The sequence below is a fragment of the Leopardus geoffroyi genome, chromosome X, assembly GCF_018350155.1.
Source record: "Leopardus geoffroyi isolate Oge1 chromosome X, O.geoffroyi_Oge1_pat1.0, whole genome shotgun sequence".
NCBI lineage: Eukaryota > Metazoa > Chordata > Mammalia > Carnivora > Felidae > Leopardus > Leopardus geoffroyi.
This window is the reverse complement of record NC_059343.1, coordinates 76,584,522-76,611,835: the sequence shown is the minus strand read 5'-3', so window position 1 is coordinate 76,611,835 and position 27,314 is coordinate 76,584,522.

Here is a 27,314-nt window from a genome sequence, read left to right as displayed (position 1 = left end):
TAGTTGTATAATCTACAATGATTGATAATTCTGTGTCCTTGTATTCTAACACTTATAACTCATATTTATGTTTAATGTATTATTGAATTAGCCAGATTATTCATGTAAATATTAATTTCTAATGGTGGTAACAAATATGCATACCTTGAACTTTATTTTCTTTGTGACATTACTGGTATTTCTACATCTTTTATCTCGAACTGGTACTGGCTCTATTGAGGTAATCTTATGAATTCTTACATGAAACCCATGTTTATATGTTTTTAATTGAAGTTCCTTTAACACAGACTACACTTCATTAGGTAATCCCTTTACTCTGTGAAATGTGATGAATAAGTGAAAAAAGGTGGGTAATACTTTCATGCTTTTCAGAATTCTGAGTAATATCTTTAGTAATGCAAATCATAATTTTATTGTCTTTAATTCAACTCTATAAACATCATTGCATACCTGTAATATGCAAGGCTCTGTGCCACAATCTGAGGATATAGATGAATTAAGCTTCATCATTAACTTCAAATTTTTCTATGGGGGAAAGAGATACATGAACCAGTAAAAGCAATAAAATTATGTTTTATTCAAGCTGGAATGAGAACACAGAGATGGTATAGTCTATTCTACCTGAGTTGCTGGGAGAGGTTTTTGTTTGTTTGTTTGTTTTGTTTTTGTTTGTTTTTTCCTGAGGGAGTGGGAATAACACTTAAGATGAAACTTAAATTTAGATGAATGTTTGGCAGGCAAGCAAGAAAAAAAGACCATCACAGGCAGAAAAAGCAGCATAAGCATATCTATAGTTGTGAAACATTTTAAAATATTTAATTTAAAGCTTAATGGTAATACAATATTGTTGGTTTTTATTATTTCGGCATCGAGGAACCAGAACATTCAAAGCAAAATACAATAATAATTATGTTTATATTATTTACCACTTAATTTTTAATATGTGTTTATTTTTGAGAGACAGATAGACAAAGCATGAGCGGGTTAGGGGAGGGCAGAGAGGGAGAGAAACACAGAATCCAAAACAGCCTCCAGACTCTGAGCTGTCAGCAGAGAGCCCAACATGGAGCTCAAACCCAAAAACCATGAAATTGTGACCTGAGCTGATATCAGTCACTCAACCAACTGAGCAACCCAGGCGCCCTGATATTATTTACCACTTCAATTATTTCTGATTTTTTTCTCCTCTTAGGTTCTAGTGTAGATCATTAAGAATTGGCTAATTTGAAGGGACACATGCACCCCCACGTTTATAGCACCACTATCAACAATAGCCAAAGTATGGAAAGAGCCCAAATGTCCATTGATGGATGAATGGATAAAGAAGAAGTGGTATATATATATATATATATATATATATATATATATGTATATATATATATATATATATATGTGTATATATATATATATATATACACACACACACACACACACACACACACAATGGAGTATTACCCAGCAATCAAAAAGAATGAAATCTTGCCATTTGCAACTACATGGATGGAACCAGAGGGTATTATGTTAAGTAAAATTAGTCAGTCAGAGAAAGGCAAAAATCATATGATTTCACTCATATGAGGACTTTAAGAGACAAAACAGATGAACATACAGGAAGGGAAACAAAAATAATATAAAAACAGGGAGGGGACAAAACAGAAGAGACTCTTAAATATGGAGAACAAACAGAGGGTTACTGGAGGGGTTGTGGGAGGGGAGATGGGCTAAATGGGTAAGGGCACTAAGGAATGTACTCCTGAAATCATTGTTGCACTATATGCTAACTAATTTGTATGTAAATTAAACAAATAAATTAAAAATTTAAAAAAATGGTTTAAAGTGAGCATAAAGTAAAATAATTGAAATCATGCTACAGAAAAAGTGCTACATAAATAAAAGGACTTAGTGTCTTACTATTATTTTTCACCTCCATGCCATTTACAATGGTAAAGACTGTTGTCAATTGTCTCCCAAAATTCCTTCTCCCTTTCATATATAAGACTAAAATTTATCTTGGGTACATGACCACCTAGTCAGAGACTACATTTCAAGCCTCCATTTTAGTATGTAAGGCAAACCATGTGACTAAGTTTTGACTAGAAGAATGTAAAAATAAGTAATGTACCCTATCTAGGACATTCGTTTAAAAGAAAGGAACACTCTTTCCTTTGATTCTTTACATCCTTCTTTTAGGCTGAAATGTAAAAATGATAGCAGAAGCTGTAACACTACTTTGGATAAGGATATGGTAGTTATATATTGATGACATGAGATCAATATTTTAGAAAGAACCAGGATCCTTGCTAATTTTGAAGCTGTCTACTCAGATTTTTATGTGAAAGAAAAATAAACCTGTCTAGTATAGGTAACTATTATTTGTGATCTCAGAGTTACAGCAACCAAATCAATATCTAATGTAACACAGGCACTGTTTCTAGAAAAGGGTTAGAAACAATTTTAATTGATTAATTGTGTAGTTGTCAATAAATACATAGAACAAACTTACGGTTGCTGGAGGGGTGTGGGTGGGGGTATGGTTTAAATGGGTGATGAGCATTAAGGAGGACACTTTTTGAGATGAACACTGAGTGTCACATGTAAGAGATGAATTACTGACAGGGTTCTACTCCTAAAGCCAAGAGTACACTGTATGTTAACTAACTTGAGTTTAAATTAAAAAAAAAAAAAAAGAAACAGTTGGGGCACCTGGGTGGCTCAGTCTGTTGAGTGCAAGACTTCGGCTCAGGTCATGATCTCATGGTTTGTGAGTTCAAGCCCCATGTTGGGCTCTGTGCTGATAGCTTGGAGCCTGGAGCCTGCTTCAGATTCTGTGTCTCCCTCTCTCTCCGCTCCTCCCCTGTTCATGCTCTCTTTCTTTCTCTCTCTCTCTCTCTCTCAAAAATAAACATTAAAAAATTTTAAAGAAGGGTGCCTGGGCGGCTCAGTCGGTTAAGCGTCCGACTTCGGCTCAGGTCATGATCTCGCGGTCCGTGAGTTCGAGCCCCGCGTCGGGCTCTGTGCTGACAGCTCAGAGCCTGGAGCCTGTTTCAGATTCTGTGTCTCCCTCTCTCTCTGACCCTCCCCCGTTCATGCTCTGTCTCTCTCTGTCTCAAAAATAAATAAACGTTAAAAAAATTAAAAAAAAATTTAAAGAAAGAAAAAGTTAAAAAAAAAAGAAAAGAAAAACTGATTAAAATGAAATTTCTGCATTAATAACTTTGGTTAATGCAGGTGCAATAGAGAACTCTGTTGTAACATTCCTCCTCATTTATAATGGAGATAACATTTAAAATAATTTTTTCTTTCCATAGTTTAAATATCTCAATTTACACAGAAAAATAGTTTTCATGTATTAACAAGATTAACACTAAAATAAGTGCAATAGTCACTATGGGGGCAATTTTCCAGTGTGGCATAAAAATAATTCATACAATTAAGAATAAATATTGATTAAGCTATTTCTGGCCTATTGTTTTTATGAAAAAATAAAAATAATCAGCTCCAGAATCCAGAAACTCAGTGCCATTCTAAACTCTCAGATGAAAATCTTATCTGAAAGGAGCAGAGTGATTTTATTCATTCTCAGAATGATCAGTAGGAGAAAACTGAGGCTGCAAATTTAACAGATGACTTATTGTTTTTCCTTTTGAAAAGGAAAGCAAAGGAAGCTGAAAATATACTTAATAGAATTGTTGATATATAAAGGTAATACAGCTGGTGTACTGCCAGATTAAACAATAATTAAAAGATGATCTCTATTTTTCTGTGGTACACAAAGCAATCTGGATCACATTATTCAATTTACTCAAAAACTGAAAAATAGAACTATGCTATGACCCAGCAATTGCACTCCTAGGTATTGGCCCCCAGGATACAAAAATACTGATTTGAAGAGGCATGTACACCCCAATGTTTATAGCAACATTATAAACAATAGTCAAATTATGGAAAGAGCTCAAATTTTCATTGACTGATGAATGGATATAGAAAGTATATATAATGGATTATTACTCAGCTATAAAAAAGAATGAAATCTTGCCATTTGCAACAATGTGGATGGAGCTAGAGTGTATTTTTCAAGGTGAAACAAGTCCGTTGGAGAAAGACAAATACCATAAGATTTCAGTCATACATGGAACTTAAAAAAAAATGAACACATTGGAAGGGGGATAAAAGGAAAGCAAGGCAAACCATAAGAAACTCAACTATAGAGAAAAACCGGGGCACCTGGGTGGCTCAGTAGGTTAACCATCCAACTCTTGGTTTTGGCTTGGGTAGTGATCTCACGATTCATGAGTTCAAGCCCTGCATCCAGCTTCATGTTGACAGTGAGGAGCCTACTTGGGATTCTCTCTCTCCTTCTCTCTCTTCCCCTCCCAGATCACTTTCCCTGTCTCTCTCTGTCTCAAAATAAATAAATTAATTTAAAAATATATTTAAAAAATAATAACATTAAGAAAAAGAACAAACTGAGGGTTGATGGAGGGGTGGTGGGTGGGATATAGGCTAAATGGATGATGAGTATTAAGGAGGACACTTGCTATGAACACTGGGTGTTATATGTAAGTGATAAATCACTAAATTCTACTCCTGACATCAACATTACACAATATGTTAATAATAACAACAGCAACAACAAGCCAAAATAGCATACTTCTATTAGAAATATGAATTTTGAGATTTCCTATGTTTGACATATATTATCTGGAGACTCGAAGTATACTTTTTAAAGAAAAATAATGTTATAAGCCCACGTTTATAAAATGCAAACTAATGCCTTTTTAACCTGATAATCAAAGTACTATATGCATAACAATATCAATTACAAGGTACTGTAACAGATATAAGTTAAAGTGTTATGAGTTCAATTGTGCACACCACCAAAGGAATAATGAGTCCTAACCACCAGTACCTGTAATGTGACCTTATTTGGGATTAGAATCTTTGAAGATATAATAAAGGTGAAACGAGGTCTCATTAGATTAGAGAATGAATTCAATGACTAGGGTCTTCATAAGGAACACACATAAGGGAATAAAGCTTTGTGAAGATAGAGGAAGAGATCAGAGTGATGAAACTATGAGTCAAGGAATGCCAAGGATTGCCATCAACCACCAGAAGCTAAGGAAAGGCATGGAATATATACTGTCTCAGAGCTCCCAGTAGGAACCAATTTTTCCAACTCCTTGATCAGACCTCTGGATTCTTAAGCAGTAAGAAAATAAATTTCTGTTATTTAAGCCACTCAGTTTGTGGTACGTTGTTACAGCAGCCCAGCCAAACTAAACGCAAGGTATTCAGGAAAAGAATACTAAGAGAAAAAGTGAGGAAAATGAGGGAGAAATTTTTCCTTAAAGATAATATGTCTATAGCATTTGACCTTCTGTGACTGGTTTATTTCATTTAACATACTCTAGGTTCACCCATGTTGTCACAATGGCAGGTTTTCCTTATTTTTTTGAGGCTAAATAATATTCTTTTTTAAATTATCTTTACGGACATTATCCCATTTGATGTTTATTTTGAAAAGAGAGCACAAGTGGGGGAAAGGCAGAGAGTGAGGAGGACAGAGAATCTGAACAAGGCTGTATGCTGACAGCATTGAACCTGATGTGGTGCTTGAAATAATGAACCACGAGGTCATGACCAGAGCCAATGTCTAATGCTCAACCATCTGAGCCACCCAGGTGCCCCGAGGTTGAATATTATTCTATGGTATGTATCTACAATATTTTTTCCTATTCTCATGTGTTATAGAATTTTATTTTTTTTAAATTTATTTTTAAATTGTTTTATTCGTTGGGGCGCCTGGGTGGCTCAGTCAGTTAAGCGTCCGACTTCGGCTCAGGTCATGATCTCACAGTATGTGAGTTCGAGCCCTGCGTTGGGCTCTGTGCTGACAGCTCAGAGCCTGGAGCCTGCTTCACATTCTGTGTCTCCCTCTCTCTCTGCCCCTTCCCTGCTCATGCTGTGTCTCTTTCTGTCTCAAAAACAAATAAACATTAAAAATTTTTTTTAAAAATTGTTTTATTTGTTATTTTTATTAAATTTACATCCAAACTACTTAGGATATAGTGCAACAATGATTTCAGAATTAGATTCCTTAGTTCCCCTTACCCATTTAGTTCATCTCCCCACTCACAACCCCTACTGTAACGCTCAGTTTGTTCCCCATATTTATGAGTCTCTTCTATTTTGTCCCCCTCCCTGTTTTTATATTATTTTTGTTTCCCTTCCCTTATGTTCATCTGTTTTGTCTCTTAAAGTCCTCATATAAGTTAAGTCATATGATTTTTGTCTGTCTCTGACTGACAATTTCACTTAGCATAATACCCTCTAGTTCCATCCATGTAGTTGCAAATGGTGAGATTTCATTCTTTTTGATTGCGGAGTAATACTCCATTGTGAATATATATATATATATATATATATATATATATATATATATATATCACTTCTTGTTTATCCATTCATCCCTCAATGGACATTTGGGCTCTTTTCATACTTTGGCTATTGTTGATAGTGGTGCTATAAACGTGGGGGTGCATGTGTCCCTTGGAAACAGCACACCTGTATCCCGTGGATAAATGCCTAGTAGCGCAATTGCTGGGTTGTAGGGTAGTTCTATTTTTAGTTTTTTGAGGAATCTCCATACTGTTTTCTAGAGTGGTTGCACCAACTTGCATTCCCACCAGCAATGCACAAGAGATCCTCTTTCTCTGCATCCTGGCCAACATCTGTTGTTGCCTGAGTTGTTAATGTTAGCCATTCTGACAAGTGTAAGGTGGTATCTCATGGTGATTTTGATTTGTATTTCCCTGATGATGAGTGATGTTGAGCATTTTTTCATTTGTCCATTGGCCATCTGGATGTCTTCTTTGGAGAAGACATTCATGTCTTTTGCCCATGTCTTCACTGGATTGTTTGTTTTTTGGGTGTTGAGTTGGATAAATTCTTTACAGATTTCAGATACTAACCCTTTATCTGATGTGTCATTTGCAAATGTCTTCTCCGATTCTGTCAGTTGCCTTTTAGTTTTGCTGATAATTTCCTTCTCTGTGCAGAAGTTTTTTGTTTGTTGTTTTTGTTTTTGATGAGGTCCCAGTAGTTTCTTTTTCCTTTTGTTTCCCTTTACTCCAGAGACGTGTTGAGTAAGAAGTTGCTGAGGCCAAGATCAAAGAGGTTTTTGCCTGCTTTCTCCTCAAGGATTTTGATGGATTTCTGTCTTACATTGAGGTATTTCGCCCATTTTGAGATTATTTTTATGTATGGTGTAAGAAAGTGGTCCAGGCTCATTCTTCTGCATGTCACTGTCCAGTTTTCCCAGCACCACTTGCTGAAGAGACTGTCTTTATTCCATTGCATGTTCCTTCCTGCTTTGTCAAAGATTAGTTGGCCATACGTTTGTGGGTCCATTTCTGGGTTCTCTATTCTGTTCCATTGATCTGAGTGTTCTTGAGCCAGTACCATACTGTCTTGATGATTACAGCTTTGTAGTTTAGCTTAAAGTCTGGGATTGTGATACTTCTGGCTTTGGTTTTCTCTTTCAAGATTGCTTTGGCTATTCGGGGTCTTTTCTCATTCCATACAAATATTAGGATTACATGTTCTAGCTCTGTGAAGAATCATGGTGTTATTTTAGTAGGGATTGCATTGAATGTGTAGATTGCTTTGGGTAGTATCAACATTTTAATAATATTTGTTCTTCATATCCAAGAGCATGGAATCTTTTTCCAATTTTTTGTGTCTTCTGCAATTCATTTCATAAGCTTTCTATAATTTTCAGTGTATAGATTTTTCATCTCTTTAGTTAAATTTATTCCTAGGTATTTTATGGGTTTTTTTTGCAACTGTAAATGGGAATGACACCTTGATTTCTCTTTCTGTAGCTTGATTGTTGGTGTCTTGGAATGCAACCGATTTCTGTGCATTAATTTTATATCCTACAACTTTGCTGAATTCATGAATCAATTCTAGCAGATTTTTGGTGGAATCTATTGGGTTTTCAATATAGAGTATCATGTCATGTGGGAAGAGTGAAATTTGACCTCCTCCTAGCCAATTTGGATGCCTTTTATTTCTTTGTGTTGTCTGATTGCAGAGGCTAAGACTTCCAATATGATGTTGAATAACAGTGGCAAGAGTGGACATCCCTGTTTCATTCCTGACCTTAGGGGGAAAGCTCTCAGTTTTTGCCCATTGAGGATGATATTAGCATTCAGTCATTCATATATGGCTTTTATGACCTTGAGGAAAGCCCCTTCTATCCCTACCTTCTTGAGGGTTTTTATGAAGAAAGGATGCTGTATTTTGTCAAATACTTTCTCTGCATCTATTGAGATGATCATATGGTTCTTGTAATTTCTTTTATTGATGTGATGAATCACGTTAATTGTTTTGTGAATATTGAACCAGCCCTGCATCCCAGGTATAAATCCCACTTGGGCATGCGTGGTGAATAATTTTTTTAATGTATTGTTGGGTCTGGTTGGCTAATATCTTGTTGAGGATTTTTGCATCCATGTTCATCAGGGAAATTGGTCTATAGTTTTACTTTTTAGTGGGGTCTCTGTCTGGTTTTGGAATCAAGCTAATGCTGGCTGCATAGAAAGAGTTTGGAAGTTTTCCTTCCGTTTCTGTTTTTTTTGGAACAGCTTCAAGAGAATAGATGTTCACTCTTCCTTAAATGTTTGGTAGAATTCCCCTGGAAAGCCATCTTGCCCTGGACTCTTGTTTTTTGGGAGATTTTTGATTACTAAATCAATTTCCTTACTGGTTATGGGTCTGTTCAAATTTTCTATTTCTTTCTGCTTCAGTTTGGGTAGTGTATATGTTTCTAGGAATTTGTCCATTTCTTCCAGACTGCCATTTTATTGGCATATAATTGCTTATAATTTTCTCTTATTATTGTTTTTATTTCTTCTGTGTTGGTTGTGATCTCTCCTCTTTCATTTTTTATTTTATTTATTTGGGTCTGTTCCTTTTTCTTTTTGATCAAACTGGATAGTGGTTTATCAATTTTGTTAATTCTTTCAAAGAACCAGCTTCTGGTTTCATTGATCTGTTCTGTTTTTGTGTGTGTGGGTGGGGGGGTTTGTTTGTTTGTTTGTTTCGATAGCATTAATTTCTGCTCTAATCTTTGTTGTTTCCTGTCTTCTGATGGTTTTGGGTTTTATTTGCTGTTCTTTTTCCAGCTCCTTAAGGCGTAAGGTTAGATTCTGTATCTGAGATTTCTTCCTTCTTTAGGAAGGCCTGGATTGCTATATACTTTCCTTTTATGACCATCTTTCCTGCATCCCGGAGGTTTTGGGTTGTGGTGTTATCATTTTCATTGGCTTCCATGTACTTTTTATTTTCCTCTTTAACTTCTTGGTTAGCACATTCATTCTTTAATAGGATGTTCTTCAGTCTCCAAGTATTTGTTACCTTTCCACGTTTTTCTCGTGGTTGATTTCAAATTTCATAGCGTTGTGATCTGAAAATATGCACTGTATCATCTCGATTTTTTTGTACTTACTGAGGCCTGATTTGTGTCCCAGTATGTGGTCTCTTCTGGAGAACGTTCCATGTGCACTGGAGAAAAATTTATATTCTGCTGCTTTAGGATGAAATGTTCTGAATATATCTGTTAAGTCCATCTGGTCCAGTGTGTCATTCAAAGTTATTGTTTCCTTGCTGATTTTGTTTTGCTTAGATGATCTGTCCATAGTTGTTAGTGAGGTGTTGAAGTTTCCTACTATTATGGTATTACTATCAATGAGTTTCTTTATGTTTGTGATTAGTAGCTTTATATATTTGGGTGCAGCCACATTTGGTGCATAATTATTTACAATTGTTAGGTCTTCTTGGTGGATAGACCACTTGGTTTTGATATAATGCCCTTCTGCATCTCTTGATACAGTCTTTATTTTAAAGTCTAGATTGTCTGATATAAGTTTGGCTACTCTGGCTTTCTTTTGTGGACCGTTAGCATGATAGATGGTTCTCCATCCCCTTGTTTTCAATCTGAAGGTGTCTTTAGGTTTAAAGTGGGTCTCTTGTAAACAGCATATAGATGGATCTTGTTTTCTTATCCATTCTGTTACCCTATGTCCTTTGACTGGAGCATTGAGTCCATTGACATTTAGAGTGAGTGCTGAAAGATATGAATTTATTGCCATTATGATGATTGTAGAGTTGGAGTTTCTGATGGTGTTCTCTGGTCCTTTGTAATCTATGTAATCTTTTTTTTTTTCATCTTTTCTACCCTCAGAGAGTTCCCCTTAAAATTTCTTGCAGGGATGGTTTAGTGGTCACAAACTTCTTTAATTTTTGTTTGGGAAACACTTTATCTATTCTTCTATTTTGAATGACAACCTTTCCAGATAAAGAATTCTTGGCTGCATATTTTTCTGATTCAGCACATTGAATATATCCTGCCACACCTTTCTTGCCTGCAAAGTGTCTGTGGATATGTCTGCTGCAAACCTGATTTGTCTTCCCTTGTAGGTTGGGGATTTTTTTTTCCCTTGCTGCTTTCATGATTCTCTCCTTGCCTGAGTATTTTATGAATTTGACAATGATATGCCTTGTTGATGGTTGGGTTTTGTTGAATCTCATGGGGGTCCTCTGTGCTTCCTGGATTTTGATGTCTGTGTCTTTCCCAAGGTTAGGATTCTTTTTCATTATGATTTGCTTACATAACCTTTCTACCCCTATTTCTCTCTCTTCTTCTTCTGGGACCGCTATGATTCTGATGTTGTTACTTTTTAGTGAGTCACTGATTTCTCTATTCTTAAATCGTGCTCTTTTGCCTTCATGTCCCTCTTTTATTCGGCTTCATTATTCTCTATGAGTTTGTCCTCTGTCTAGCTGATCCTCTGTTCTGCTTCGTCCATCCTTGCCGCCACCGCATCCATCCATGATTAAAGCTCAGTTATAGCATTTTTAATTTAATTCTATTTTTTACTTCTTTTTTCTCTGCAGAAAAGGATTATAATGTATTTTCGACTCCAGCTAGTATTCTTATTATTGTGATTCTAAATTCTGGTTCAGAAATCTTGCTTGTATCTGTGTTGGTTAAATCCCTAGCTGTCGTTTCTTCATGCTCTTGCTTTTAGGGTGAATTCCTTGGTTTTGTCATTTTGAAGGGAGAAAAGGAATTAATGAGGTAGAAAAATTGAAATTAAAAAAGTTAAAATAAAAAATATTAAAATTAAAAATTAAACACACACACACACACACACACACACAAATCGAATAAATGATGCTGGATCCTAGGTATGTTTTTGTCTGGGTTTTGAAAGTGGTTTGACAGATTAGATAAAAAAAAGGGGGGGAGAAAAAGAAATCGTTTGAGAATATGAGAAAACGAATACATTGAAGTAGACTAAAATGAGATGATGGGATAAAATATACTTTGAAAAAATTTACACAAAAGTAAAGAATACAGTACATAAATAAAATTACAGAAAATTTTTTATAAAAAATAAAAATAAAAATGAATTTATCCTTTCTGTATTTAATAAAAAAGAAAAACAAAAAGATAAAAATAAGAAATCATTCGACAATTTGAAAAAGTGAATACACTGTAGTAGATTAAAGTAAAATAGAATTTAAAAACATGTACATAAAGCAAAAAATATAGTTAAAAAATTAAAAAATGCTTTTAACAGAAATTGAAAGTACAAATGAAGTTTTTATCTTTCTGCACTCAAGAAAAAGAAAAATGAAAAAGAGAAAAAAGAAAAAGTAAACAGAAAAAAGGAAATCGTTTGAAAATTTGAAAAGGTGAATACACTGAAATAAACTAAAATAAATGATGGAAGATAGAATTTGAAAAAATATATACAAAAGTAAAAAATATATTAAGAATAATAAAGAAAAATATTTTTAATAAAAATTGGAAAGTAAAAATGAATTTTTTTCTCTTTTTGTATTCAAGAAAAAGAAAAGTAGTGTAAAAGAGAAAAAGAAAGAAAGAAAATTGAATAAATGGACCTGCTAAAAGATTGAAATAGGACTGAGATTACTTCGTTTTCCCCTAGAAGTCAGACTATGAAGCGCTTTATAGTCCATATACTAAGCAGGTGATGAGACTTGTGTTCTTTAAGAGCGAGGTTGGCCCATTGGGCGGAGCCCAGTGAAACAGCTCCGTTCTCCACTAGATGGCGATGCTATCCTACTGGGGTGGATTGTTACAGCGCTGGTGGGTGGGTATGCACATGCGTGGGAGTGGTGAAAATGGCGTCACCCAGCTACCCAGTCTCTAGTTTTGGAACTCTGTTCTCCCTGATCAGTAATTACACACCCGTCCTCTGTCTTCAGCTTTCGTCCACTCCCCACTCCTTCACTGTCTGTGACCAAGCCCCAGTCAGTACCTCTCTCCCGAGGTTTGTCTCAGATGTGGCTATTTCTCCTGGCCCCTTATTTCTGAAAGACGGTGGCTTTGACCTGTTCCACCCCTCTGCAGGAGGGTCTTACCAAGCAATGGCCGAATGCTGGCTGCACCCCGGAATGCTTGTGGGGCCCTCCTGCTGCGAGTGCCCCGAGACTGTGGCCAGGTGCCAGCCCTCCCCAGAAAAAGTTTGTGAGATTGTGTAGCAGAAGCGTTTAAGGGATTATGGGAAATCACCACACATCTGGCACCAGGCTTCACAATTAATGACCTTGTCCTAACACCAACAAATGTGGCCATTTTCTGGGGTCTGCTGGGACCAGGTGGCTTCAAAAGTCTCTACCAAATATCTTGCCAGCAGTGGAGCTGTTTTTTCCCATGTGGCCTGAGAACCTCCGGGACACCACTCTATTCCTGGGATTCATCCTTCCCACCATAGCACAGCCAGGTATTGAGCTCCGGAGTTGCAGATTTTGCACTCCCCTGTTTACAGTCTTAATGGAATTTAAACCTTCTCCTTTCTCCTTTCTCCCTTTTTAATTTAGTCCCTGTGTCTGTTTCCAATTTTCCACTTTCTCTCCAGCTGCTTTTGGGGAGAGGTGCTTTTCCCATATTCTCCCTCCCCTACCCCCGAGTCTCCATCCTCTCTCAGCCTGCAAAGGCAGCTTCCTGCCCACTGCTAGCTTCTCTTTCCCCAAGTTCACCTCTCTGCACCATGTACCTTCTGAATTCTGTGGTTCAGATTGTGCAGATTGTTGTGATAATCCTCCAGTCAGTTTTCTACGTGTGTAGGATGGTTTAGTGTTGGTCTGGCTGTATTTCATGGAAGTGAGACACACAAAAAACTGCCATGCTGTTCTGCCATCTTGGCTCCTCTGTACCATACTTCTTTTGATCCACTTATCTATTGATGGACATTTGCATTGTTTCAGACCTTGGATATTGTGCAGAATGCTGCATTAAAAAGAGGAGATCAGATTTCTCATTATTTTTATTTAAATTCTTTTTGATATATGCACATAAGTGAGATTGCTTGATCATATGGTAGTTCTCTTCATAATTTTATGAGAATGCTACATTATTTCCAGAGCTGCATCATTTTATGTTCCTGTCAACAGTGTACAAGGGTTTGAACTTCTCCACATAGTTGCTATACTTATATTTTATTTTTGAGAATAGCCATTAGGAGAGTTGTGAAGTGATAATCTCATTGTGGCTTTGATTTGCATTTCCATGAAGACTGGTGATGGTGAGCAGCTTTTCATATACCTGTTGGCCATTTTTATGTCCTTGGAAGAATGTTTAATTCCTTTGCCCATTTTTTTATTTTTCTATTTTTTTAATGTTTATTTATTCGTGTGTGTGTGAGAGAGAGAAAGAGAGAGAGAGAGAGAGAGAGAGAGAGAATGCGAGTGGGGGAGGGGCAGAGAGAGGGAGACACGAATCTGAAGCAGGCTCTAGGCACTGAGCTGTCAGCACAGAGCCTGATGTGGGGCTCAAAGTCATGAACTATGAGATCATGACCTTTTATCTTATAAAATCAACCAATCCAAAATGATGTAGACAATAGCATTGGCTCTGTGAAGGCAGCATCTCTGGTTTGGGAGCAGGCAGGCCATGGGCCACAGAGGGAGCACAAAGGGCACAGGGACACTTAACCGACTGATACACCCAGGCCTCCCTGCCCATTTTTTAATTGAGTTATTTGGGTTGTTTTTGGTTGTTTGTCCTTATTTGTTTATTTATTTTTTGTTTGTATGTGGTACTGAGTTTTAGAAGTTTATCTATTTTGGGTATTGACGCCTTATCAATTATATGATTTTCAAAGGTTTTCTCCCATTCTGTACATTGCTTTTTCATTTTGTTGATGATTTCTTGTGCTGTGCAGAAACTTTAGTTTCATGTACTCCTACTTTTTTTTTCTCTGTTTGCTTTTTTGCCTGTTCTTTTGGAATCACATCCAAGAAATCATTACCAAGACCAGTTATTCCATTGATATGAGATATCTAAAATATTCAAACTCATAGAAACAGAGAATAGGTTTCCAAGAACTAGAGGGAAGAGGGAATATAAATTATTGTTCAATGGGTATAAAGTTTCAGTTATCTAAGAGTAAGTTTTAGACAGCTAATGTATAACTTAGACCCTACAGTTAACAATACTGTCTTGTGAACTTAAAATATTCCTCAGAGGATAGATATCATGTTAATGTTCTTACCACCACTGACAACAACAACAAAAGTCAACAAACAAAAACAAAGAGACACAAGGAAACTTTTGGAGGTGATGGGCATGTCTACTACCTTGATTGCTGGTGATGGTTTCACAGGTGTGTGCATATGTCAAAAATTCATTAAATTGTGTACAATAATATATGCAGGTTTTCTTTTTTTTGCATATCAATTATGCCTCAAAAGGCTGTAAACAAAAGAGGTGGCCTAATTCAACTAGTGTAATAATCATTATATTGGCAATAGGTACAACCAATATTACCAGATTGTGTTTTCAAAAAGAGGTGGTTTATTATATATATTTTTGGTGGGAAGGCTCTTTGCACTATAAAAACTACTTTACACTTAGTAAGAACTTTGAAAAACTGAACTTCATAGTCATCTGCCATAGTCTTACTTCTAGGGATACAAAATTACTTTGAAAAGAGAAAGATGATCAAATTAGTCAGAAAAACTAGAGTCACAGGATGATGTGTCTGTCTATATGTCTGTCTATCATCTATCTATCTATCTATTTGATTTTGGATTTTTTCAATTTAGACGGTCCTGTAATTAGGATAAGGTCCTCAAAGGTGTTTATTGTTACACTTTCAGTGACTTTATGTAACCACTCTTCATAATTACCGATTTTGAATTTCCATCTATAGATATAGGATATTATAGTGAGCCTGCTAACAAATATGTTTTGAGTGCCTATTATGGTACAGATACTTTTTAGATGCTAAGGATCCAAGATGAACTGTATCTCTGTTCTCAAAGAACTTGCATTATAGTGGAGCAGACAATAAAATAAAAGTAAATGAGAAGATTTCTAGTACTCAAAAATAATAATAAAAAGAACTATCTTACACTAAGGGAGGGTGACAAAGTGATCAGTTTAGCCAGGATGGTTGGGGAAAGCCTTTCTGATGAAATGGCATTTGACTTGAGACTTGAACAATGAAAAAGAGAGTGCATATATTTCAAAATCACTGAAGCAGAAATAAGCTTACTGTGCAAGAAGAACAAGTCTGACCAGAGCAAAATTAAGGAGGGAGGGGATGGAAAGGCCTAACAATAAAGAAATAGGAAGAAGGAACAAAATATAGACCCTTGTAATCCATGATAAAGACTCAGGATTTTCAGTTTGATGAAGAAAACTGGAAGGTTATAAGTTGTGAAGCACATTACCAGATTAATGTTTTCAAAACACTTATATTACCTTAGGTGATGTAAAGAGTACAGGATGTATGGGAAAATTAGTAGAAACAGGGAGACAAATTAGGGGAATATTGCAATTGACCACATATAGTGGAATAATAATAATAATAATAGAATATAGTGGAATATAGTAGAAATAATAGTGACTTGGACTAGAGTTTTCAAATCCAGTGGAAATGGATTTGAAAAATTTTAACAATAGACATATTTTAAACATAGGTTTTTGGAGATGTGGCAGGACTTACTGATAGATGAGATCTGAAATTTGAAGGAAATAGGAATCAAGAATGACTCCTACATTTTGTTTCTGGCCTCAACAACTGGGTGTTTATTTAAAAGGAGAAGGGTTGGGGCACCTGGGTGGCTCAGCTGGTTAAGCATCCAACTTAGGCTCAGGTCATGACCTCATGGTTCATGAGTTTGAGCCCCGTGTTGGGCTCTGTCCTGACAGCTCAGAGCCTGGATCTTGCTTCAGATTCTGTGTCTCCCTCTCTTTCTGCCCCTGCCCTGCTCATGCTTCCTCTCTCTCTGTGTCAAAAATGAATAACCATTAAAAAAAAACATTTTAAAGGAGAAATGTTGGTAGAGAACAAATTTAGAAGTAAAATCCTGTAGTTTTATTTGGTCTCTATTAAGGTTGAGACATCTATCAGAGTTTCAAGAAGCAATATGGCGTAGAGAGTTGTATATATTATATGATTTCTGAAGTTCAAAATAACAGGTTAGGATGAACCTGTAGGTTTGAGAAATGTATTTAGATTTGAATTCATGGTACTAGAAGAGCATATGGAGAGAACGTACAGAGGAAAGAAGGGGTAAGGAAAAGACCTGAGGAATTCCAACATCTAAAAGTCTTATCCAGGAGGAGGAACCTGCAAAGGAGGCTGAGAAAAAGTGTCTAATGAAATTAAAAAAAAAAAAAAAAAAAAAAAAAAAACCTCCACTTGGCACATGAAAAGATGCTCAACGTCACTCCTCATCAGGGAAATACAAATGAAAACCAAACTGAGATATCACCTCACGCCAGTCAGAGTGGCTAAAATGAACAAATCAGGAGACTATAGATGCTGGCAAGGATGTGGAGACAGGGGAACCCTCTTGCACTGTTGGTGGGAATGCAAATTGGTGCAGCCGCTCTGCAAAACAGTGTGGAGGTTCCCCAAAATATTAAAAATAGATCTACCCTATGACCCAGCAATAGCACTGCTAGGAATTTACCCAAGGGATACAGGAGTGCTGATGCATAGGGGCACTTGTACCCCAATGTTTATAGCAGCACTTTCAACAATAGCCAAATTATGGAAAGAGCCTAAATGTCCATCAATGATGAATGGATAAAGAAATTGTGTTTTATATACACAATAGAATACTATGTGGCACTGAGAAAGAATGAAATATAGCCTTTTGTAGCAACGTGGATGGAACTGGAGAGTGTTATGCTAAGTGACATAAGTCATACAGAGAAAGACAGATACCATATGTTTTCACTCTTATGTGGATCCTGAGAAATTTAACAGAAGACCATGAGGGAAGGGAAAAAAAAAAGATTAGAGAGGGAGGGAGCAAAAACATAAGAGACTCTTAAAAACTGAGAACAAACTGAGGGTTGATGGGGGATAGGAGGGAAGGGAGGCTCGGTGAAGGGTATTGAGGAGGGTATCTGTTGGGATGAGCACTGGGTGTTGTATGGAAACCAATTTGACAATAAATTCATATATAAAAAAATAGGAAAAAAACTCCACTTACACAATACTTCAACAAGAATTTTTTCATTAATGACAGGTGCTACAGATGGGTCAATAACATTAGATCAGAGATCTCACCAATGGCCTAGGGAAAAATATGTCTGTGGTGTCTTTGGTGAGAACTTTTTTCAGGACTAAGAAGTTGAATTAGAGAGTATAGGAAATTATGTAGAGAATTATTACCATTGAATTGGAATAGAGAAATGGAAAGTTTTTTGTTATGATTTTAAGGTGATTGATAATAAGCCATATCTGAATGACAATGGGTTTGGTTCACAGGAAGAGATAAAGAAAATGATTAGTAGAGGAAGGACATAATTGCAGGAATAAAGTCTTTGTAAAGGTGAGAAGGAATGGGATTTAAGGCACAAGGGAGGACACTCTATGGAACACCTTTGTAACAGTAGCAAGGCAGTACTGAGTGTGGGGTTTAGGATATCTGGAGACAGACTTCTTGAGTACAGATCTTGTGTTTGTCATTTGTTGTTGTTGCTATTGTTTTCTCTTGTGACCTTGGACAAATGCTTTCATTTTCTTATGTCTAAAATGGAATAATATGTGGTCTCAAAAAAAAAAAAAGCTCACTGAAACAGAGATCACATTGGTGGTTGTCAAGTGGGGGAAATAGGTGAAGGTGGTCAGAAGGTTCAAACTTCTAGTTATAAGATAAATAACTCCTGGGGATGTAATGTAAAACATGTAGCTACACTATATTGAAAGTTGCTGTTATATATATTGAAAGTTGCTAATAGAGTAGACTTTTAAAAAGGAAAAAAAAAATATTTATTATTATGTGAGGTGTTGGATGTTAACTAAACTTATTAGAGTCATCTTTCACACTATATTCATATATTTAATTTTTTTTTCAACGTTTATTTATTTTTGGGACAGAGAGAGACAGAGCATGAATGGGGGAGGGGCAGAGAGAGAGGGAGACACAGAATCGGAAACAGGCTCCAGGCTCTGAGCCATCAGCCCAGAGCCTGACGTGGGGCTTGAACTCACGGACCGCGAGATCGTGACCTGGCTGAAGTCGGACGCTCAACCGACTGCGCCACCCAGGCGCCCCACTATATTCATATATTTAAACATTATGTTGTACATATCAAATTTACACAATGTTATATGTCAGTTATATGTCAAATCTTAAATAAAATAGAACGTGTTTGAAATAATAGTACATAGCTTATAGAGTTTTTGTGAACATTAAATACATTGAAAAAAGTAAAGTGTATAAAGTGATGTTTGGCAGATAGTAAGTCTTCAAATGCCAGCTACTGTTGCTGCAGGTATATTGGTAAAATTGTTAATGAAAGATGAAGCAGTTGTCACCCTTATGTCTAAGAAGAGTGCAATGATATTATCAAAGGTATTAATGGGAAAAAAAAGTTTAAAAAAATTGAGGAAAAAGAAGAAGGTATTAGATGGTATATTTCTCCCAATTAAATGCATTCTGATATTGGGGCGCCTGGGTGGCGCAGTCGGTTAAGCGTCTGACTTCAGCCAGGTCACGATCTCGCGGTACGGGAGTTCGAGCCCCGCGTCAGGCTCTGGGCTGATGGCTCAGAGCCTGGAGCCTGTTTCCGATTCTGTGTCTCCCTCTCTCTCTGACCCTCTCCCGTTCATGCTCTGTCTCTCTCTGTCCCAAAAATAAATAAACGTTGAAAAAAAATTTTAAATGCATTCTGATATCAGTGGAAAGAATGATATCTAGGAATACTACATCAATGAATTCTTATGAGTAGTAAATGAGATAAGTTTTAAGAGATAAGAAAAAAAGCACTATATTATGGGATTATTATTTTGTTGACACAACTAGTTGTAAAATGAAATGTTTCCTCAAAAAATTTGGGGTAGGAAATGCTAAAAGACATTATGTTACTGGTTTGATTTTGCTCCTGAATCATCAATTTATCTTCCAATGTTTTATAGATATTGGTTATATTATAAGATGTCTTATTCGTATAGATTAGATTTTTACTAAGTTTGGAGAAAAGCAAAATCTATAAATTTAACATTAATTTAGATAGTGAAGGAGTACAGTTTCAAAATATGGAATATATCACCTACTTTTGTGGCTCTTTTATACTCCAAATGTGATTATTTAACAAACTAAGTCTACGTTATTTTATTTATTTATTTATTTATTTATTTATTTATTTAGAGGACATTTGAGCAGGGGTGAGGGTCAGAGAGAGAGAGAGAGAGAGAGAGAATCCCAAGTAGGCTCACACTCAGCCCAATGTGGGGCTCAATTCCATGACCCCAGGATCATGACCTGAACAAAATTCAAGAGTTGGATGCTTAGCTAACTGAGCCATGAAGGTACCCCCAGAGTATGTCTATTTTTAAACAAGACTGTGGGGATCCTGGGTGGTTCAGTCATTTGAGTGTCTGACTCTTGGTTTTGGCCCAGGTCATGATCTCATGGTTTGTGAATTGGAGCCCCATGTTGGGCTCTGTGCTGGCAGTGTTAAGTCTGCTTGGGATTTTTCTCTCTCTCTGCTTCTCTTTCTGTCCCTCCTCTGCTCTCTGTCTCTTTCTCCATGTCTCTCTCTCTCTCTCTTGAAAAATAAATTAAAAAAAAAAAGACTGAGGTATTCATGTTCATAGCAAATAAATGTTATGCAAAATTGTTGGTAAAATTACCACTGTGACAACATGAAATTTTCCCAGGCAGCTGGTCATTAGGCCTTCCTGTCAGTGTCTCTTGCAATCTGCTTTAAGAGTAGTACATAATTAGCTCTATACAGATCAGACACATTGGGGATAATCTTCCTATGCAAATATCAAAAACCCAAAAGAGTTAACTCAAAGAAGCATATGTTCACACTATCCTTCATGACAATACTTAGATCCAAAGGCTGTAGCAGTTGATTTGTGTAACGTACTTTGCATCATAATATGGAAATATAGTAACCTATAGGACTTCTGAAAAATATATTCAGGAGAATGACATAAACAGCAATATGTCACTAAAGTATATTCATATATTAATAAAGTCTTAATATGTAGTTTAGTAATCACTTTAAAGAATTATGCCAAATAATTAGAAAAAAATGATTTCTATTGGTAAGGTGGATTATGAAGGACTAAATCAACACAACTTTATTTGTAAGACAATATATTGTGTGGTAAATCTAAAATTAACCTAATTTTAGTGTATCACAATGAGTTACATACACATTTCCACACCTATACACTTAGACATAGATTCTCTAAAACAAAAATATGTCACATTTAAAGTGCAGAAGATTGTGATGCACAAATTGAAGTTGAAGCATTTTAAAAATTTCTTCAGTTAGGGAATTCCATTTTGAAAATAAGATTTAAACACCTAATGTCTTTAATTCTCCTCCAACAAGAATCTCTTCATTCTTGGGTAATTCCACACCACCATAGAAAGGTTTCTACTTTCATGAGATGTAATCTTTACAGTGTCTAATAGATAGCATAGTCAGCTTCTTCTCAGACTCAGTTTATGTAGAAGTATTTGAAATAGTTTTAGGTCAAAATGTTGTCTAAGAAGAGGACTAATGGAAAAACTGCGAAAGGCAATGTGGTATGCAGGATATGATTCTTCACAAGTGGACAAAAAAGAGAGAACCTTATCATTTGTGCCATTTCTAAGAGTTACGGTAGCTTTGCAACAAATTAATTTGAGGACTATCAATAATTAAGTATTCATATTAAGTGAAAAATAGAATCTACCAGGATTCAAATCTGTCCACAGGGGACATGACTTTTGGCAGAACAAGACAAAGATGCCAACCATGTGTCTCAGCTTATAACTTTGGCAGGGCCGTGATGACAATTCACATGAAGATGGTGAATTTACTATTTACTGAAGACTTGTGTTGGGTTTATTACAGCTGCTAATGATCAACTGAGCAATAATCATAATCCATTGACAGTAAAAAGGAAACTGCAGACTAGAATTTACATGTGAATATCTTAAGTGAAAAATGTTCACTAATAAAGTCTGAACTAAATGTCAGATGGGATTTTTTTTTCCTTTTGAGTTTTTCATTGCCTAAACCCCAGAGAGTTGTCAAGAAATTCCTGGCTACAGTTTCTCATTCTCCATTAATTTGTGTCCCTTGATGATTAGGCTTTTGTCATAACATCATACTCATTAACTGGCTGAGGATCATTAAATATTTGTTTATCAAGTCATTTGTATTTTTGTATAAATTACATATTCTAGTTTCCTGTTAAGTAACGGATGGGACCAAATGAGAACTTGAAGGACAAGCATTCTCATTCATCTAGGAATTCCTACAGCAGTTTATTAGATACCCAAGAGTTTGTGATTTTAGAAAAGTCAGGGCAAGGAAGGGCAGAACAGTTATATTAATGTCCTCATTTGATGACTGAAAAATTAGAGAGCTACAAAAGACAAATGATTTTTCTAAGGTCGTTCAACTTCTTAAATGCAAACTTAAATGTAAGACAGGAAACCATCAAAATCCTAGAGGAGAAAACGGGCAACAAACTCTTTGACCTTGGCTGCAAAAACTTCTTACTAGGCATGTCTCCAGAGGCAAAAGAAACAAAAACAAAGATGAACTATTGGGACTTCATCAAGACATAAAGTTTCTGCACAGTGAAGGAAACAATCAACAAAACTAAAAGGCAACCAACAGAATGAGAGAAGATATTTGCAAATGACATATCCAATGAAAGGTTAGTATCCAAAATCTATAAAGAACTTATCAAACTCAACACCCCAAAAACAAATATACCAGTGAATAAATGGGAAAAGGACATGAATAGACACTTTTCCAAAGAAGACATCCAGATGGCTAACATGAAAATACGATCAACGTCACTCATCATCAGTTAAATACAAATCAAAACCATAATGAAATACCACCTCACACCTGTCAGAATGGCTAAAATTAATAACTCAGGAAACAACAGATGTTTGAGAAAGGGAACCCTTTGCACTGTTGGTGGGAATGCAAACTGGTGCAGCCACTCTGGAGGTTCCTCAAAACAATAAAAATGCAACTACCCTACAACCCAGCAATTGCACTAGTCGGTATTTATCCAAAGATATAAAATTGCTGATTTTAAGGGGCACATGTACCTCAATGTTTCTAACAGCACTATCAACAACAGCCAAATTATAGAAAAAGCCCAAATGTCCAAAACTGATGAACGAATAAAGAAGATGTGGTATCAATCTATCTATCTATCATCTATCTATCTGCATATCTATCATCTATCTATATCTATATCTATATCTATATCTATATCTATATCTATCTATCTAATATATATTTATTTCTGTGTATTGATGGACACAGGGTCTACTACTATAATTTTGCTACTGTAAATAATGCTGCAATAAACATAGAGGTGCATATAGCCTTTCAAATTAGTGTTTTTGTATCCTTTGGGTAAATACCAAGGAGTGCAATCACTGGATCATATGGTATTTTAATTTTTATTTTTAAAAATTCTTAATGATTATTCATTTTTGAGATAGAGAGAGAGAGGAGAGAATGATCAGGGGAGGGGTAGAGAGAGAGGGACACAGAATCCAAAGCAGGCTCCAGGATCTCGGCTGTCAGCACACAGCCTGAGACAGGGCTTAAACTCATGGACTGTGAAATCATGGCCTGAGCTGAAGTAGGATGCTTAACTGACTGAGCCACCCAGGCACCCCTCTTTTTAATGTTTTGAGGAAGCTCCCTACTGTTTTCCATAGTGGCTGCAACAGTTTACATCTCACCTATAATCCAAGAGGATTCCTTTTATTCCCCATCCTCACCGACACTTGTTGTTTCTTGTGTTTTTCATTCTAGCGATTCCCACAGCATTGCGGTGATAACTCATTATAGTTTTGAGTTGAATTTCCCTGATGTTAAGTCATCATAAGCATCTTTTCATGTGTTTGTTGGCCATCAGTATGTCTTCATTGGAGAAGTGTCTATTTATGTGTTCTGCCCATTTTTAAATTGAATTACTTTATGTTGAGTTACCTAAGTTTTTATGTATTTTAGATACTAATTATCAGAATTTCAATTGCAAAAATATTATCCTATTCAGTCAGTTGAATTTTAGATCTGTTGATTGTTTCCTTCATTGTGCAGAACCTTTTTACTTTGATGTAGTCCCAATAGTTTATTTTTGCTTTTGTTTCCCTTGCTACAGGAGACATATCTAGAAAAATATTGCTATAGTTAATGTCAGAAAAATTGCTGCCTGTCCTCTCTTCTAGGATTTTTATTGTTTCAGTCAGGTCTCACCTTTTGGTCCTTAATCCATTTTGAGTTTATTTTTGTGTATGGTGTAAGAAAGTGGAACAGTTTCATTTTTTTTTTTTTTTTGCATGTAGCTGTCCTGTTTTCCCAACAACATTTGTTGAAGAGACTGTCTTTTTCTCATTGCATGTCTCCCTTCTCAAAGATTAATTGACCATATAATTTTGGGTTTACATCTGGGTACTCTATTCTATTGACCAATGTGTCCATTTTTGTGCCAATGCCATACTGTCTTGATCACTATAGCTTTGTAGTATAACTTTAGTTCTGGGATTGTGGTATCTCCAGCTTTGTTTTTCATTTTCAAGGTTGTTTTGGCTGTTCGGGTCTTTTTTGATAGGGATTGCATTAAACCTTTAGATTTTTTTAGGTAGTATGGACATTTTAACAATAGTTGCTCCTCCAAACTATGGGCATGGAATATCTTTTCATTAGTATTGTCTTACATTTCCTTCATCATTGTTCTATAGTTTTCAGAGTACAGGTCTTTCACTCCTTGGTTAAGTTTATTCCTAGGTATTTTAATTATTTTTAGTGTAATTTGTAAATAAGATTGTTTTCTTGATTTTTATTTCTGCAACAGGTGCAGCAGGTTGCTGTATACTGATTTTATATCCTCTGGCCTTACTGAATTCATTTATCAGTTCTGGTAGTTTTTTGGTGGAGTATTTAGGGTTTTCTATACATAGCATCATGTCATGTACAAATAATGAAGGATTTACTTCTTCCTTACTAGTTTGGATGACTTGTATTCTTTTTCTTCTCTGTGGCTAAGACTTCCAGTATTATGTTGAGAATATGGTAAGAGTGGAAATCCTTTTCTCATTCCTGATCTTAGGAGAAAAGCTTTTGGTTTTCCACCACTGGGTATTTTGTTAGCTGTGGGTTTTCATATATGGCCTTTGTTATGTTCAGGTAAATTCCTTCTATGTTGAGTATGTTGAGGATTTTTATCACGAATGGACATAGTACTTTGTCAATTGCTTTTTCTGTACCAATTGAAATGGTCACATGGTTTATATTGTGTCCTTCTCTATTGTGATAGTCTTTGTTTTAAAGTCTATTTTGATAAATATTGCTACCCAAGGTTTCTTTTCACATTCGTGTACATGATAAATGCTTCTCTATACTTTCATTTTCAATCTTATTGTGTGTTTAGATATGAAATGAATTTCTTATAGGCAGTCTATAGATGAATCTTACTTTTCATCCATGCAGTCACCCTATCTCTTTTGTTGGAACATTATTCTTTTTACATTCAAAGAAATTATATTTTGTTGGAGCATTATTCTTTTTACCTTCAGAGTAATTATTGATAGGTATATACTTATTGTTATTTTGTTACTCATGTTATGGTTGTTTTGTAGTTCTCTGTTTATTCTCTTAATCTCTTCTCTCATAGTTAGCTGGCATTCTTTAATGATAGACGTGGATTCATTTATCTTTGTTTTTTTATATATCTATTACTGTTTTGTTGTATTTGTGATGACCATTCAGTTTTTATATAATATTTTCTGTATATAGCATTCTATATTAAGTTGGCATTTGCTTATATTTGAGCCTTTCTTTACTCTCCTCTCCCCATATTTAGGTTCATGATGTCCTACTATACATCATTTTTTTGTGAGTCCCTTGACTAATTTTTAAAGATATACTCATTTTTACTGCTGTTGTGCTTCCTACTTTTCCTACTCCTATTTAGCATCTTTTATTTCAAACAATCCCCTTAACATTTACTGTATGGTTATTTTAGTGGTCCTGAATTCCAATAACTTTTGTTTGCCTGGGAAACTCTATCTCACCTTCTATTATGAATGATAGACTTTCCGGATAGAGTATTCTCAGCTGCATATTTTTTTTCCTCTCCACAGCTTAAATATATCATGCCAATCCCTTCTGGCCTACAGAGTTTTTAATGAAAAATCAGCTGATAGCCTTATGGGGTTCCCCTGTATGTAACTGTTTTCTTTGTCTTGCTGCTTTTAAAATTATTTATCACTGCATTTGCCATTTTCATTACTATGTCTCTTGGTGTGGATATCTTTGAGTTGATTTTGTGGAGGTCTCTTCGTGCCTCCTGTGTCTGGATTTTTGCTTCTTTTCCATATTTGGAAAGTGTTCAGCTTTTATTTCTTCAAATAAATTTTCTGTCTCCTCTTCTCCTTCTGGGATCCCTGTGATATAAATATTCTTATGGTTGATGGTATTGCTGAGTTATCTATGTCTATTTTCATTTTGTATCATTTTTTTTTTCACCTGTTCAGTTTCATTCCTTTCCATTATTCTGTTCTCCAGGTCGCTGATCTGCTCTTCTGCTTCTTCTAGTCTACTATTCATTCCATCTAGTGTATTTTTAACTTCATTTATTGAGTTCTCTCTTTTTTTTTAATGTTTTCTCTCTCTTTTTAAAGGGCTTCACTGAGGTTCTCCTCTCCTTCTCATGTCCCATGAGTATCTTTATGAACATTATTTTAAATTCTTTATCAGGCATATCAATCTCCATTTTATTTACATCTCTTGCTGTGATTTTGTCCTGTTTTTGCATTTGGGACATATTCCTCTGTGTCCTCATTTTTTCTAATTCTCCTCGTTTATTTCTATGCATTAAGAATATCAGCTACATCTCCTGCTCTTGAAAGTAGTGACCTTATGAATAAGAGGTTTTGTAGTGCCCTGTAGTGCAGTGTCCCCTGCTCCCCAGAATCTGGCACTTGAGGGGTGGCTCCAATATATGTTGAATGCACCCTGCTGTTGAGGCTGAAACACTTTTGCCTTCAGCCCAGTCATTTGCAATACATCTCTTAACCTGTTGTGGGCAGCATTTGGTCCCTGTGCTGTTAGTGGGCCAGTTTGGGACTGCCTTGAACTTAAGTTCAGTCAGACCAGGTATTTGCCAGACATGCAGTAGCACAGAACTTCACTTTGCTTTCCCTGTGTTGTCTCCTGTGAAGCTTTGTTGGTGGGTGGGGCCTGCAGTCAGATCAACTCTCTGCCCCAGCCCACTGCTAAGCCACAGTCTGATTGTTGTGTATGGTTATATTTCCCTCCTTCTGGGGTAGGAGTCAAATTAGTGATGCAAGTTAAGTTGGTGCCTACCCTTTCCAGGCTGCTTACACACTTCCAGGCTTGTGGTACTGCTTTGTATGGGCTCTGGCCAAGAGCATATTGGAGGAGGTAGATCTGCAGAAGTGCACAGGAGTGAGTCACAAGGTGTTAACGACGTTTGCATTGATCTGTGAGCGGGTACTTGTAGCAGAAACCTAGATAGAGGGTGCATGTCTTCAAGGGAGCATGTGGATGTATACTGGACACACTGTTAGCAAGTGTCAGCACTACATTGGTTCTTGCAGATGGCTGTGTGTTTACTCTGGTGGGTGGGGAAGGGAAATGACACCAGCCAGGTCTTTTGTTCCTGGAGAAGACTCCCAAGGATCTGTGCTGCTCTAGTAAGTGTTCTGCGATTAGTAAGCAAATCTCCATCCTATATACCTAA